Raw genomic sequence first — 16509 nt, 5'->3', positions numbered from 1 at the left:
CAAGTGTTTATCTGTCCTGTGCCAGGAACTGTGACTATTATCTCATTTGATTCTTACAATAACCCTCAGTTTAGGTGCTGTTGTTATCCCCATTTTAAAGCTGAGGAAACTGAATCAATCAGGGATTAAGTGACTTACTCAGCATCAGTATTTACGCGTTTAAGGCTGGATTTGAACTCAGAACTTCCTGACTCCCCCAGTGCTCTATTCATTTTGCCACAGATTTATCTTTAATACTTGGTTTCCTCAATAACTTTTGTGCTTTCTTTTCCATTTGGCAGTTCTACTTTTTAAGCAGTTGGGTTTTTTTGTCCAAATTTTGTCCTACCTCTCTTTTAAGACTTTTAAACATTTTTTTTGACCTCTTCCATGAGTTCTTTCTGAGTTTGAGACACTTGCTATTTTTTTTGTGTGTGGTTTTGTCCATAGGTGTTTGGGCATTGTTGTCTATATGACTTTGTGTCTTCATCTTCCCTGTCACCATAACTTTCTAAGGTCATAATTTTTTGTTGTTTTTATTCATCTTTCTCCTTTCATTTAAACTTGAACTCTGCTTCCAAAGTGGAAGGGCCATTGTCTCAGGATTCTTATACCCTGGTTTATTTCATCTGGTGTTTTGCTGATGTGTCCCAGGGGACTGTGGAGAATCTTCCTGTGTGCTGAGGAATTTGGGGAAATGCTTGCCTCTGTTGGAGACCCCAGGCATTTGGCTGTTTAATGGGTGATTTGGGATGGTTGAAGTCCAGTGGGAGTGATTTTGCATTTCTCTGGGGTTACACAAACACATATTAGTTTGGTTACAGGAAGATAACTATTTGCCCAGTACTGAGCCAAAGCTTGTGTTGGTTTCTTGGAGTCTTCTAATTCCCCTGGCTTTGTTAAGACATGTGGGGAGTTCTGGGGTTGGCATTTGCTAGTTCTATGACACTTTGGCTCAGGATCTTCCACTAGATTACTGAGGTAGGAATTACTGCTGACTTGCAGGGATGCAAACTTTTCACAAAGGGCTCCCCTGCTAACACTTTACCAAAGTGAGATGGAGCTAGACTGTGATTTCTCCATGTTTTCAAAATTAAGATTCTTTTACCCCATCCCCTTGTTGATTCTGCTATTCCAGGATTTGTTTTGAGGCACTGTTTTATTCTGACCGCTGTTGGAAGCTCAATAAGGAAGGGCTGAAGCAATGTACTGCCATCTTTGCTTTCAAAAGTGGAATCATGCTAGATGTATTTGAAGGAGAGTATATCATAAGTTTAAGGGTGTAAATGCTTTGTAACTATTGTGTGAGTTGCTTGAGGTCAGGGACAAATTTTTGTTTTTCTTCAAATCCTCAATCTAGCACAATGATAGCCACATAGTATATATTTAACAAATATTTGTTGTAGATTCAATTTTGACATTTGATGCTATAATAGTGACTGTGACATTTCCTTGCTAAAGAACTATCTAATGACTGTTAAGGAAGATCATACCAGAGCTAGCTGAGAAGCTACAATGTAAGGAAAGGCACCCACAAGTTTACTTTCAGAACCCTTAAGAGCAGCAGCCAAACTTCCCCGGGGATGCAACTTGCCACTGTTAATATCATTTGGTTGTTGTCATTGTTCACTTTTCATGCCCAAAGAGGAGAAAAATGATATCACAATGTTGGGCCAAGACACAGCGTGCTCAACTATGACTAATGTGACCATTATGAGCTCTGAAAAGTCCATGAAAGCTTGGACAGAAATGGTTCATTTGTACATTTGAGATGGAGGTTTCTTTAGATTTGCACATCTCACAAATATTTTGAGTTGCTGTAATTTTTCTTTGCACATATGTTGGGAGCCAGGGTCTCTAAGCTGTTTGATGCAGTCGCAGCAAAAAGACTCAAGGCAAGGGGCAGCTAGGTGGTGTAGTGGATAAAGCACGGGCCCTGGGGTCAGGAGTACCTGGGTTCAAATCTGGTCTCAGACACTTAATAATTACCTAGCTGTGTGGTCTTGGGCAAGCCACTTAACCCCGTTTGCCTTGCAAAAACCTAAAAAAAAAAAAAAGAAGACTCAAGGTGGTCACACTGCCTGATGGAACATTTCCTTCTCCAATACATATAGGGATTCTATGCATACTAATATTTATTATTGATTGCAATATTGACTCACCCTAATATATAAAGGAAGGATTTCAGAAAAATTCCTTGAATAAAACAGATTGTAAACTCTATCCAAATTTAACAGGACTGCCTCTCCCTGAGGCATACAAAAGGCTTCAACATTATGAAATCTCTGGAAAACCCAACACTGGGAATTCCAAGGAGATGTCAGAATATATACAGGGAATACAGGTACAAGATGGGTCAGATAGAATTCCAGGGAGATTAATAGTTTTGCCCCCCTTACCATACACAGGAATATATGAAAAAGATGGTGAGAAAAGAGTTAGTACAGGTGATGATATGTGAACTCCAGCAGCCTTAGTTTCATGGGAAAGAATAAAAAAGTCACAGAAACCATGGTTTCTACCAACAAGGCCTGAAAGAAAAATTGGTTATTGTATGAGTTAATGGATGGGTGGACAAACATAAAGACTTTCACTATAGATTGTTAAGGAAATATATCAAAAAACGTTACACAAAAAATATAAAAAACTTTCCATGAAAAGAATTGTTTAATTAATAACTTTAAATGAATTAACAATTATACAATGTAGTAATAAATAAGGTAATAGGTTGAGGTCATCATGGTCTGAGTAGGGATAAGAAATTAATTAACTATATGATTATTAATTAAACTTGTGATCACATAATTAAACTTGTAACCACATGAATTATATGACTGATGATGAAAATTGTACACTTTTGTAACCAAGGAAATGTTCTGAGCTTGCTTGCTTGCTTGATATATACATGATTCTGAGATTATAAAAATAAATCCAAGCAGCTGACAGTCAACCTGGTCCTGCCTTTACCCCTTTGTTGACTCAACTCATTTCGCTGACTCTATCCCTCCTGTCAGGTTCCAAAGAACCCTGTGGAGGCTGGATCCCCGCACACATAGAGTACAGTGTCTTCTTCAATGTGGGCATAACAGGCTGAATTGTCCTTTTCCAATGTCCAAAGTGTTATGCAAGAGATTTCAAATTTCTTCAAAGAGATATTGAGGATGTCCCTTTATTTGTTTTTATGACTCATGTTAAGTACTTGCCTAGTTTGCTTCACAAAATAATCATTAGTAACTTTGGATAACATTAAATACTTGGGAATGTACCCCCCAAGATAAACACAAAAACTGTATGAATACAATTACAAAGCACTTCTCACCCAAATAAAGTCAATCTAAATAATTGGAAAAAATGTCAATTACTCATGGTTAGGTTGAGCTAATATAATAAAAATGGCAATTCTTCCCAAATTAAATTACTTAATCAGTGCCATGCCAATCAAACTATCAAATGATAATTTTATTGAGCTAGAAAAAAAGTAATGAAATTCTTCTAGAGCAAAACACAAGGTCAAGAAAGACTGACAGATTGCTTTCTGCGGGGGTGGGGTGGGGGGAGGGAAGTAAGATTGGGGGAAAAATTATAAAACTCAAATAAAATCTTTAATAAAAAAACAAATAGATAAGGAACTGATAAAAAAATGTAAAGGAAGGTGACCTAGCTCTACCAGATCTAAAACTATAAAGCAGCAGGCATCAAACCTGCCTGGGACTGCTTAAGAAATAGAGCAATGGATCAGTGGATTGATAAGTTCAAAAGAAAATATGGTAAATAATTACAGCAATCTTCTATTTAACAAACCCAAAGACATTAAGTTTCTGGGATAAGAATTTGCTATTTGTCAAAAATTGTTCGGAAAACTGGAAAAAAGTATGGCAAAACTAGGCATAGACCCACATCTCACACCCTATATCAAAATAAGGTCAAAATGGGTACAGAATTTTGACATAAATGGTGACACCAAAGTTAAATTAATAGACCAAGAAATACTCTATCTGTCAGATCTATGGAAAGGGGGAAATTTATGATCAAACAAGAATTAGAATACATTATAAAATGCAAAATGAATGATTTTGACTATATTAAATTAAAAAAGGTTTTGAACTATTAAAATCAATGCTGCCAAAATTAGAAGGAAGGCACAAAGCTGGAAAACAAATTTTACAATTAGGAGTTCTGATAAAGGTCTCATCTCTAAAATATGAAGAGCTTTGCATTAAATTTATAAGGTCACAAGTCATCTCCCATTTGATAAATGGTTAATGGATATGAATAGACAAATTTTCAAGTGAAAAAATTAAAGCTATATATAGTCATATGAAAAAATGCTCCAAATCATTAATGATCAGAGAAATGCAAAATAAAACAGCAATAAAGTATCATCCCACACCTATCAGATTGGCCAAGATGAGGAAAAAAGGGAAAATAATGAATGTTGGAGAGATTGTGGAAGTATTGGGACATTGATGCATTGCTGGTGGAGTTGTGAATGGATACAACTTTTCTGAACAGCAATATGGAATTGTGCCAAAAGAGTAATGAAGCTGTTCATACCCTTTGATCCAGTAATTCCAATTATAGGTCTATATCAAGAAGAAGTTATAAAAAATGGGAAAATTCTCACATGTTCCAAAATATTCATAGCAGCTTTTTTCTTTGTAGTGGCAAAGAATTTGAAATTGAAGGGATACCCATCAATTGGGGAATGGCCAAACAAGTTATGGTACATGAATTCTATTGTATATTATTGTTCTATAAAAAATCATAAACGCTCAGATTCTAGAGAAGCATGGAATGACATACAGGATCTAATGTAGAGAGAAGGGAGCAGAACCAAGACAACAATGTATACATTAACAACAACATTGTGAGATGATCAACTTTAATTGAAGCAGCTCTTCGAAGCAGTTCAGAGACCTCAGTCAACTGTATTAAAATGGCTATGGACAATGTTATCACATTCCAGAGGAAAACAAAACAAAATAAAAAAAAAATCCTTCAGAATCTGATGGACATTTTATAAAAAAAATTTCTTATATATCTCTTTCCCTTAATCCTAATTCTTCATCTCCAAAACGATTAATATATAAACAGGTCTATCTAAAATATGTATGTTAAATGCTAATCTGACTATTCATCGCTGAGGGGAGAGTACCAGGAAAAGAGGGTGGAAGGAAATATTGCAACAAAAATATACATTTGCATATATGGATGAAAAAATAAATTTCAAAAAAATTTCAAAAAATCTTTTTTAAAATTTGGCAGTCAGCTAATGTGTTCAGTTTATTGATGTTTCACTCTCTGAAAAAGAGACAAAATGCTTGGTAGTTCTGCTTGAGAAAGGAATAAAATGTCTAATTTTATCTTGCCAGGTGATTTCTTGAATATTCTCTTAAGGCAATTCATTTGGAATTGATTCAATATCTTGGCATGGCACTGGTAGACTATCCAGGTTTAACAGGCATACAACACTGAGTTAGGCAGAGTGACTCAGTATACTTTGTTTGGTAGGAAGCCTAACAATGTTTTTTTTTCCCCCCCACACTTGGGGAAATGATGAAAATGCTATCTGCCCTGATAAATTGTTGAGTACAGGAACTATTTTGCTTGTTTCTTATTAACCTCCCCCCCCCCACACACACACACCCTCACCACAGTGTCTGGCTCATCAGAGGTATCTAATAAATGTCTACTGATTAATTGATTTATTTGCTCATAAAACTGCAACTATATAGTGTTATCTGAAAAAAAGATGCATTTGGTGATTTGTTCTATGGAATATAAATCCCATTTAGTATGCCAGTGCTATAAATAAATAAATCTTAATATGTGTTTAATCTCAAATTCAACATCTCTACAGCAGAATTCAATCTTTCCTCCTAAATCCTTTGTTCCAAACTTTTCTATAACTGATAAAGACTGCACAATACTTCCAGATATCAAGGCTCATCTACTCAGTATTACCTTTGACTCCTCTTTCAGCTATTTCCACTTACCACATTTATTGCCAAATATTGCTATTCTCACCTCACAATATCTCTTAAATACCCATCACTCACAAAGTTACCATGCACACTCTCTGTCTCATTGATTCATAGCTAGCTTATTGGTTGTAGCCTTTACTTTAAATATCTCCCTACTGTAATTTGTTATTTATTCAGCTGCCAGAGTGATTTTTTTTAAATGCAGGTTTAACACCTCCCACCTCCATCTCAATTATTTCCAATGGGACACTACTGTTCCTAAAATAAACATAATACTCTCTGTTGGGCATGTAAAGAATTTCAGAACCTGAGCTTTTCCCCCTTTTCAATCTTTTTATACTTTCATTTCTCTCATGTCTCTCAATGATCCAGTTACAAGAAGCTTTCTTGATGTCTAATTTTTGACTGCTTTTTTTGCTTCCATCCTGTATTCTGGCTTCCTGTTTATTCTTCAAGATTCAGTTTTGATTTCTACTCCCCACTCTGCCAGTTGTGTCTTTCCTTTGAGTTTACCTTCCATTATTGCTTTACCTTACATCCACCCATTCTCAAACATTACTTATAAACATATATATATATATATATATATATATTAACTAAATATAATCTTGTGTGCACATATATATGTGCACACAAGATTATATTTAGTTAATAAATGGAAGGCTATGTCTTAGAGGCAAAGTAATGTCCTACTTACATCTTCAATTCACTTAGAGATCTTTAGGGTTCTTCTCTCTTTCCTAATTAGGGCAGCTGGTTGGTATTGCAATTTTAGGTTGCTGGGTCTGGAATCAGGGAGACCTGAGCTCCAATTTGAGCTCAGAAGCTTAATAACTGTGACCTTGACTTGGGAAAGTCACTTAACCCTGTTTGCCTCAGTTTCTTCATTTGTAAAAACAGCTGGGGAAGAAAATGGCTAACCTCTCCAATATCTTTTCCTAGAAAACCACAAATGAGGTCATGTGGAGTTTTATACAACTGAAATGAATGAACACTAACAAAACTCCCTAATTAATAACTACAATGCTAATTTATATGATGTCTTAAAGTGTGCAAAGCACTGAACACATATTACCTCATATCCTCACAACAAACTTGGGAGGTAAGTAACATTATTATCTTAATCTTTCAGATGTGGAGACTTGTTAAGGGTGTAATCCCACCTGGAGTTCTGGGGGTGGGGCGGGCCATTAGCCTGAGACACCTGGGTGTGGACTAGGCCACTTAGTTGAAGGGAGATATGGGAGGAGTGGTATCCACCTTGAACAGGACTGGCTCCCAATGGGCTGGTCCATGCAGGAGGAGGACTTAGGGAGCTATATAAGAGGGACACGGGCAGAAGTAGGAGATGGAACAAGCAGGGGACCATATTTGCTGGAAATGTAACCAATAAAGAGCTGCTTGTTAGACTGCAACCGGGTGCTCTGTCCAGTTTATTGCCCTCCGTCCCCAAGGAGGGTCGGTGACATCCAAAGACCAGGAAGAGGTATGTATCCAGGCGATGGCTGGTCACAGGTCCCCGAGCAGAGACTGAGACAAACTGAGGTTAAATCCAAGTTCATCTTTGTTACTTCCATGACACAATCTATCCAACACATCCTCTACCATTCCCTGCTTCTTTGAACCTCAATATTTTCTAACATCTGGGTCTTTTCCAATGGATCCTGTTTCCTCATTATGTGGCTAAAGGTATTAAGTTTCAGCTTTGTCTTAACAGGGAATAGTTTGAATTGATTTCTTTAAGTTTTCTGTGATTTTATCTGTTATTTAAGTGGCTCTCAAAAGTTTTCCCCTGAGTCCAATTTAAAAGCACAGACTCTGTGTCTTCGAGCTTTTCTTATATTCCAACTCTCACAGTCATTGCTACTGGAAAAACAATTGATTATATAGACCCTTGTCAGCAAGGCAATACCTCTGATTTTCACTATGCTGTATAGATTTGCTATAGCAGTCCTTCCAAGGAAATTTAATTTCACAGTTGCCATATGCAGTGATCTGTTAACCCAAAAATATAAAATCTGACACTACTTCCATTTCTTCTCCCTCTCTTTCCCAGCAAGTGATGGAACCAATTGCCAAAATCTTAATTTTTTTTATGTTAAGTTTCAAGCCAGCTGTTAGACTCTTCTCTTTCATCTCTTCAAGAAATTTCTTAATTCTTTATTACTTTCTGCCATCAAAGTAATAATTGTCTGCATAGTTACTGATATTTCTCCTGGCAATTTTCTAGCTTTTAATTCATTCAACTTTGAATTTTGCCTGATTTACTCTACATATATGTTAAACAAATAAGGTGGCAACGTATAACCTTACCTTACTTCTTTACCAATCAGTTTTTCTATATTTGATTCTCATTGTTGCTTCTTGACTTACATACCAAAATGATCTGATTCTCCCTTCTCTTTGAGGACTTGCAACATTGATTTTTGTGCTTTAGTGTAGTCAATGAAACAAAAGGTTTTTTTTTTTTTTTGTAGCTCCCTTACTTCCTCTATAATGTTGGCAATTTGGTCTCTAATAATAATAATAATAATATAATTTTTACAGTATATTACATATTGTTAATCATGTTACATACTTTGTTTCATTTAATTAATACATCAACCTTTATGGGTTTAAAGGAATTATTATTCCATTTTATAGTACATAGGAAAAGGATGAAAAAGTTCTAATGGGGCAAATTGGCAAAGTAATTTTAATACTTATATTCATTTGGAAGTCTCATTTCTTGGAAATAAATGATCTAAATGGAGAAACTTTTTGCTGTCTTCTTTCATTAAGTATTCAAATATTCCTAGATCAGTAGACTCAGGAATGATCCATTTTATTGAGACTAAGGGAAGGATGAATGGATTTCTCAAAGGACTCCAAGTTTCAGGTTGTTTCCATGACAGTGAGTCCTCACAGAGTCACATGTAGAGTCACTGGCTGAAGACAGAGTTCAGGGAGCGGCTTTGTACAAACCTGGAGCTGCAAAAGCTTTTAGGAAACACTTGACAGCTCTTTAACCAACTCCTGAACAAAACAAATTATTAACTTACACTGATCATAGGGAGCAAATCCTGATTGCCCAAAGGAGATCGTTTCTCCCTGATGCCTTTGCTTATCTTAGCTCTTTTACAATGTGATGGAGTCAAAAGAATTTCAACATAGGAATACCAATACTTAGTTTCTAGATCTCTCTCTAGGATCTTCTGGCTGTGAGACATCAATGAAGTTGATGAGGTTTTGTAAACCTAAATTGGTCCATCTGAAAAAGGAGGATACTAAACCCTGTCTGACTCACAAAAAGGGTGTTGAGTTATTTGATCTAAAGTGGCATTATATATGGAAAAAAAAAAAAAACCCAGTTTGATGGAATGAGTAAAACACTGTACTGGGAATTAGAAGATCTGGGCTGTAGGCCAACTCTGCTCTTATTAGCTGTGTAACATTATGAAAGTTAAAAATCCTCTGAGCCTCATTTGTAGAATGAGAATTGCAATTTTAAGTTATTACCTTACCTATAATACTGTTGTGAAAAAGAACTTTATAAAAAGAAAAACATATAATATTATTTTTAAAAAAATTTATCCTTACCCATTAATTTGATAGACTATTTCCCAAAGTTTACTTTAACTGAATCATCTTATTGGGTTTCTTCATGAAGGATATATACAAATTACTTAAAAAATGACTGAAAGATAAAAGAAAGTAAATCTACTTTTCCTTCATTTTTAATTAAGCCTTGAACAAAGGCTTGTTATTTATTTTTATGGACAAGATTCAAAGTAGTAGCCCAGAAAGTGATTGTAAACTGAATTACCAACAAGTTGAATTGTTAAATACAAGGAGAAATGATCAGGGACTCGATGGCTACTCAATTCTGATGCATCTTAGAAATACCCAAGAATGTTTCTTATGCTCTAAATCATGTCATATTTTATATTTGCTTGGGAGGCAGGGGCTATTTTGGGAAATAAATGTAACTTTCTTTGAAAATTATTGTTGTAATTTCTTCTATCTTTTGCATATCTGGTTACTTTATAATTCCATGCCTCAATACTCATTCAATTTTAGCATTTCAAGCATAGATCTTCTCAGTGTACATTTGGTTAGCTGATTTTCCTGATTTTGTTATCTTTCATACCATTTCTACCTTCTAATTATGTCAAAGTTTACAATATTAGAAAGCAAGAATGATGGACTTACTTTTTTAATGGTGAAAAGTTTGCAGATTTTGTCCATTCTATTTGTTGTTTCTTTATTTTTATCCTTAAAACCTATAGTAATTTACTTTGCTTAGTTGATGTTCTTGGCAATCTTTTCTTAAGCTACTTTTACTGCCCTTTTTTCTCTCTGGTTTGTGGCATATTATTTATAAGTACTCATCATCTTCCTTCAGAAAAAGTCAGAGGTGAATTTAAATTCTAAAAAATTGATGTTTCTCTTGGCCATCATTTTTCACTCTCGAATCCTCCTCTTCTTAGAGACTTATTCAGGCTATGTTTCAGAAAATCAAAGCAGCGAAAAATGATGAAATTATATTTGCTTATTAACACACCGTTGATAGAAAGCTTGTACAGTAACAATGCTACCCATACTGGAAATCAGATCATCTAACTTTTAATTTTAGTTGTGCTGTTAATAAACTATGTGACCAGGGGCTGCTAGGTGGCGCAGTGGATAAAGCACCCGCCCTGGAATCAGGAGTACCTGGGTTTAAATCTGGTCTCAGACACTTAATAATTACCTAGCTGTGTGGCCTTGGCCAAGTCACTTAACCCCATTTGCCTTGTAAAAAAAACATAAAAAAATAAAAAATAAACTATGTGACCCTGAGCAACTTAACCATCTGCTTAAGTGGAATTAGAAGTTATCTACTAGACAATTCCTATAGTAGAACTATTCCCAGGACTTAGTATATTGATTCATACCCTGTAGGTGTTAAAAAGTGATTTTTGACTTGATCTGCTGATTTGTTTTAGAAGTCAGAGGACTGAAGTTGAAATCTCATTTCTGAAGCATCCTACTTATGTGATTATGGCATAACCTCTCTAGATCTCAGTTTTCTCAAATATAAAATGATGGAGATAAACTGGATGGCCTCTGATCTCCTTTCCAGGATAAAAGTATATAAAATTAGTTTACATTCAGTCAAAGCAGAAAGATAATTATTTTCAAAAAATGTGGTTAAATTTCTCCATCATCTCCCATTTCCTTAAAAACCTTTTGATGAGATCTGAGATTTCTTTGAATATTATGCAGCAGGATTCCAGTCCCTGGTGCCAAGTGATAGAGAAGGCACACATTCAATGGTATCATTATCAATTTAAATTTGGTCAAAATTTGATCACTAGGACCAAATAGGTATGAAGTAGATACTTGGGCAGCATGGAGATTAGAAATTCACAGAATCATAGTATCTAAGAATAAAAAAGTAGCTTGAAAATAGAATCTTTTTTGTTGTATATTAATCAATGATAATCCAGGCTCTCCTTAAGGAAAAAGTTAATCCAACCTTTCTATTCCTCATTTGAATAACTTTTACCAAATTGTCTTTATATAATTTCCAAGAATTTCTCCTAATTCTCTCCTCTGCTGTCCAGTAGACCAAGACTCTGTCATAGTATAACCCTTCAAATACTTGAGTGTAACTATTATTTACACCTAAATTCTACTTCTTTAGGTTATATCTCTGGTTTCATCAACTGAATCTTATATGCCATATACTGGGGTACTCTCTTGGTCCTTCTCTAATTGCCAATTACAATATGATTTCCAAAACCAGACAAAGTACTTTAGCTGAGTTTTCCCATTCTTTTGGACCCTGGACTTGCACCAACAATCTATATTGAGTGTGTAGTTCACATAATTCCAAATCATTTTTTATACAAGATCCACATCCCCCTCATCTTGCTTTATGCTTGATGATCATTTCTGAGCTCAAAAATCCAAACCAGAGGAGAGCAGAGCAACATGGCAGAGGAAAGGCCAGAACTCCACTAATCTCTCGCTTGAATCACTCCAAATACTTTTAAATAATTACTCATACCAAATTCTGGAGGGCAGAATCTACAAAAAGACTGACTGAAAGAATTTTCCAGCCCAAGAGAACTTGGAAGATCCACAAAAAGGGTCTGCTACACTGGGGTTAGGAAAGCCCCACAGCGTAGCCCTGGCCACAGTAGAGGGAACTGATCCCAGCCATCCAGGAGCAGACCACAGTGGCATTGGTGATGGTTTCCTCTTAGCCCAGGGATTGCCTAGGACAACTCGAAAGGTCATCAGGACAGCTCTGTCACACCAGGGTGAGAGTGCAGCACAGTCCAGGGCTTGCCTCATCAGGACAGATCCAAACTTTGATCTCTGGGGTCACTTCCAGAGCTTTCGGCCCATGAATGGTAGGGGGAGTGGGGAAGATAGCAGGGCTCTCTTTGCTATCCTAGCAACAACTCTATTGCTTTTTGTTTTTTTTTAGGACAACAGAGCTTACTGTCATAGAAGAGCAAGAACTCTCCTCACAGTTCTAGAGCAGAAAGGGGTGCTTGTGATCACCCACAGAACAGAGCCTAGGCCAGAAGAGTAGTCAAAGCTTCTCATAAGACCTTGGGAGAATTGGAAACTTGCAGGTCTCAGGAGGTATGTTTGAAAACAGCTGCAAAAACCCTCAGAGTTTTTGGGCAGTGTGTCCTTCCTCCATCCTAGAAGTAGAGCCTCATCATAATAAAAAGTCAAAATCAAATCATAGGATGAGGAAATGAATGAACAACAGAAGGAAAAAAAATCAGACCATAGACAAAATTGGTCAGAAGAATATAACAAATTCAAAGATTTTGCATCTAAACTCTCCAAAAAATATTAATTTGATCTCAGGTCATGGGAAAGTTCAAAAAAGGTTTTGAAAATAAACTAAGATATGCAGAGGAAAAGTTTGGAAGAGAAATAAGAGAAATGTAGGAAAATCATGAAAACTGAGTCATCAATTTGATGAAGGAGATAGAAAAAATACAGAAGAGATTTTCATCTTAAAAATCAATGTCTTAAAAAGCAGAATTGATTGTGAGGAGGAGACACAAACACTCTCTGAAGAAAATAATTTCTCAAAATATAGAATGGAGCAAAGGAAGTTGATGACTTTGTGAGAAAACAGGAAACAAAACAAAACCAAAAGATGGAAACTAGAAGCAAATGTGAAATATCTCATTGGAAAAACAACTGATCTGGAAAACAGAAGCAGGAGATATAATTTTAAAAGTCTGTACTTCCTGATAACCATGCCTAACAAAAATATCCTAGATGTCATTTTTCAAGAAATTATTAAGGCAAACTACCCTGATATTCGAGAAGCAGAAGGCAAAATAGAAATTGAATGAATTCATCGATCATCTCTTGAAAGAAATCCCAAAATGAAAATTGCCAGGAATATTATAATTAAATTTCCAAACTCAAGGAGAAAATATTGCAAGTAGTCACAAAGAAACAATGCAAATATCATCAAGCCACAGTCAAGATAACACAAGATTTAGCAGCTTCTGCATTAAGGGATCATAGGACTTGGAAGATGATAATCTGGAAGGGAAGAGTTTGGATTACAACTAAGAATCAACTATCAAGCAAAACTGAACATACTCTTTCAGGGGAAAAATTTTATATGAGCAGATGAAATGGGAAATGTACTTTATACAAACGAACTGCAATATTTCAGGATAATCGACTGTGAATGACCTACCTTTTCTCAGCAATGTTATGATCCAAGAGAACTCTGAAGGACTTATGACCAAAATAACAACCATCTCAAAGACAAATTTGCTAGTGTCTGAATAGAGATTGAAGTATGATTTTTTTCTACTTTATTTATTTTTTTTTAGGTTTCTGGTATTTTTGGAGGGAGGGGTATTATGTTTATTTTTACAACATGACTATAAAGGTTATGTTTTTCATGACTACACATTTTTAACCTATACCAAGTAATTTGCTTTCTCAGTGAGAGGGAGTTGGGTAGGAGAAAGGGAGAGAATTTAGAAATCAAGGTTTTGGAAGCAAATGCTGAAACTTGTTTTTGTATGTTGCCAAGGTAAAAAAATAAAATAAAATATTAAAAAAAAATCCAAACTTTATATAAGATGGATGGAACCAAATTTACAGAAGCAACATCAGTGACTAACTTGAACCCTTGATTACAGATTCTTCTTCTAAGAAATAAAGAGGTTGTATCAGATGTTATCTAGAGACCTTTCAAATTAAAAAAAAACTGTAATTCTTTGATCTTTTGACTTGATTGATCATTATGTCTGTGGCTAAATCAGATAAAACACCTATTATTGATCCTTACAAGTTAACAGAGGTAAGGTGCTGCCAAACTTTTAATATACAAGGTTTTTGAAATAGCCTCAGTAGTAATTGCTAGCTATCACTCATACTGCAGAAAAGATCTATTCCTGGCTTCTTGCATACCAATATATAGGTGCAATAGTGTCTGAGTATCTGTGGGTGGCCAAGTGATACTGTAATGATCAGAGTTCTGAAGTATTTCAAAGCATATACTTTTGTACTTATCTTCCTTCACTTAATTGAAACTGTTCTTTCCAGTTAGTAGTGATATATACATATATATATATATATATATATATATATATATATATATATATATATATATGTGTGTGTGTATTTCTCTATTGTAATTTTTGCAATTTTAGCATCCATTAAAAATTGAGTTTTAAAATGCCTCACTTCAACCCTCCTCATGCACTTAGAAGAAAATAATATGATATAAATTACAAATGCAAAGTAAGACAGTACCTTTTCCCATATATTAACCATATTGCAAAATAAACAAAACATAACAAAATAGTTTAAAAAAATCAAGAATAATAAAGTAAGAAAAACTCTGTTTCAATCTTCATTCAGGGATCATCACTGCTGTCTTTGGAGGTGGACAACATTTTTCACATAATTAGAATACCTGGTTCATAGCCATGATTCCTGAATCACTCTTCAAACTACTGGTGGCACAGTGGATAGAATACTACATTCTATTTCAGGAAGACCAGTGTTCAAATCTGATCTCAGATATTTATTCATCTAATCCTGGGCAAGTTCCTTAACCTTGTTTGTCTTAGTCTCTTTATGTTTAAAATATGTTGGAGAAGGAAATGACAAATAACTCCAATATTCTTGCCAAGAAAACCCAAATGGGATTGTGAAAAGTTGGATATGAAAGAAACAACTGACAAAATGACTTGATGTGAGTTGTTCCTTTCTGACTAAAGTTCCTTAATCTGGGAGCTCTGAAATTTGGCTCTAATATTTCTGGCAGTTTCATTTTGGGATCTCTTTCAGGAGAGATTCAGTGAATTCTTTATATTTCTATTATAACCTCTGGTACAAAGATATCACTAGTTTTCCTTGATAATTTTATGAAATATAATGTCTTGGCTCGTATTTTTGATTATGGCTTTCAGTTAGTACAGTAATTCTTAAACTATATAGCCTCTATCTATTTTTTTTTTTTTTTAGTTTTTTTATTCAAGGCAATGGGGGTTAAGTGGCTTAAGTTAAGGCCACACAGTTAGGTAATTATTAAGTGTCTGAGGTCAGATTTGAACTCAGATACTCCTGACTCCAGGACCAGTGCTCCACCTAGCCACCCCTCTATTTTCTTAATAAGTTGTTTTTCCAATGAGATATTTCCTACTATCTTTTATTCTTTTGATTTTGTTTTATTCTTTCTTGATTTCTCATGGAGTCATTAGCTTCTACTAGTCCAATTCTAAGTTATAGGGTATTTTGTTCAATGAAGTTTTATATCTCCTTTTCCATTTTACCAATTCTATTTTTTGTTTTGTTTTCATTTTGGTTTTTGCAAGGAAATAGGGTTAAGTGAATTTTCCAAGGTCATACAAATAAGCAATTATCAAATGTCTGAGGTCAGATTTAAACTTAGATCCTCCTGATTCCAGGGTTGGTGCTCTATTTACTGCACCATCTAGCTGCCCCAATCAATTCTGCTTTTTTAAAGGGTTCTTCTCCTCAGTGAATGTTTTACCCTCTTTTCCATGTGACCAATTTTGCTGCTTAGGGAGATTTCTTAAGTGGTTGTTTTAGGTTCTATTTTACCAGCATTCTACTTCTGTCTTTTTAGGGAATTATTTTATTCAGTAATTTTTTGCATCTTTCTTCCCAAGTTGTTAATTCTCATGTTGTGTGTTGCTTAAAATAGTAAAAGAGACTATTAATATTTAAAACATAACTGCTCAAAAGTTAAGTAAGTTATGTGATGACACAAAAATCTAAAGTCTTTTCTTTGGAATGATATAGTCTTTTGGCAGGATGAAACAAAGTCAATAATTCCTTTAAAAGGTTCTTGTAAGAAAATATTCATATTGACCTGGGTATAATAATAAAATGGCATAATTTTATTTCAAGGTATTAATAGTATGTACAATATATAATACTGATTCCTTAATTGGTCATTTGTATACTCACAAAGAGCCTATGCATGTATGTACATATCTCATCTCTCAAATCCCAGAAACCAGACAGAATAAAACCAGATTAGAAAATA

This window comes from Macrotis lagotis, chromosome 3, assembly GCF_037893015.1.
Source record: "Macrotis lagotis isolate mMagLag1 chromosome 3, bilby.v1.9.chrom.fasta, whole genome shotgun sequence".
Taxonomy (NCBI): Eukaryota; Metazoa; Chordata; class Mammalia; order Peramelemorphia; family Peramelidae; genus Macrotis; species Macrotis lagotis.
Note: the sequence above shows the minus strand (reverse complement) of the source record.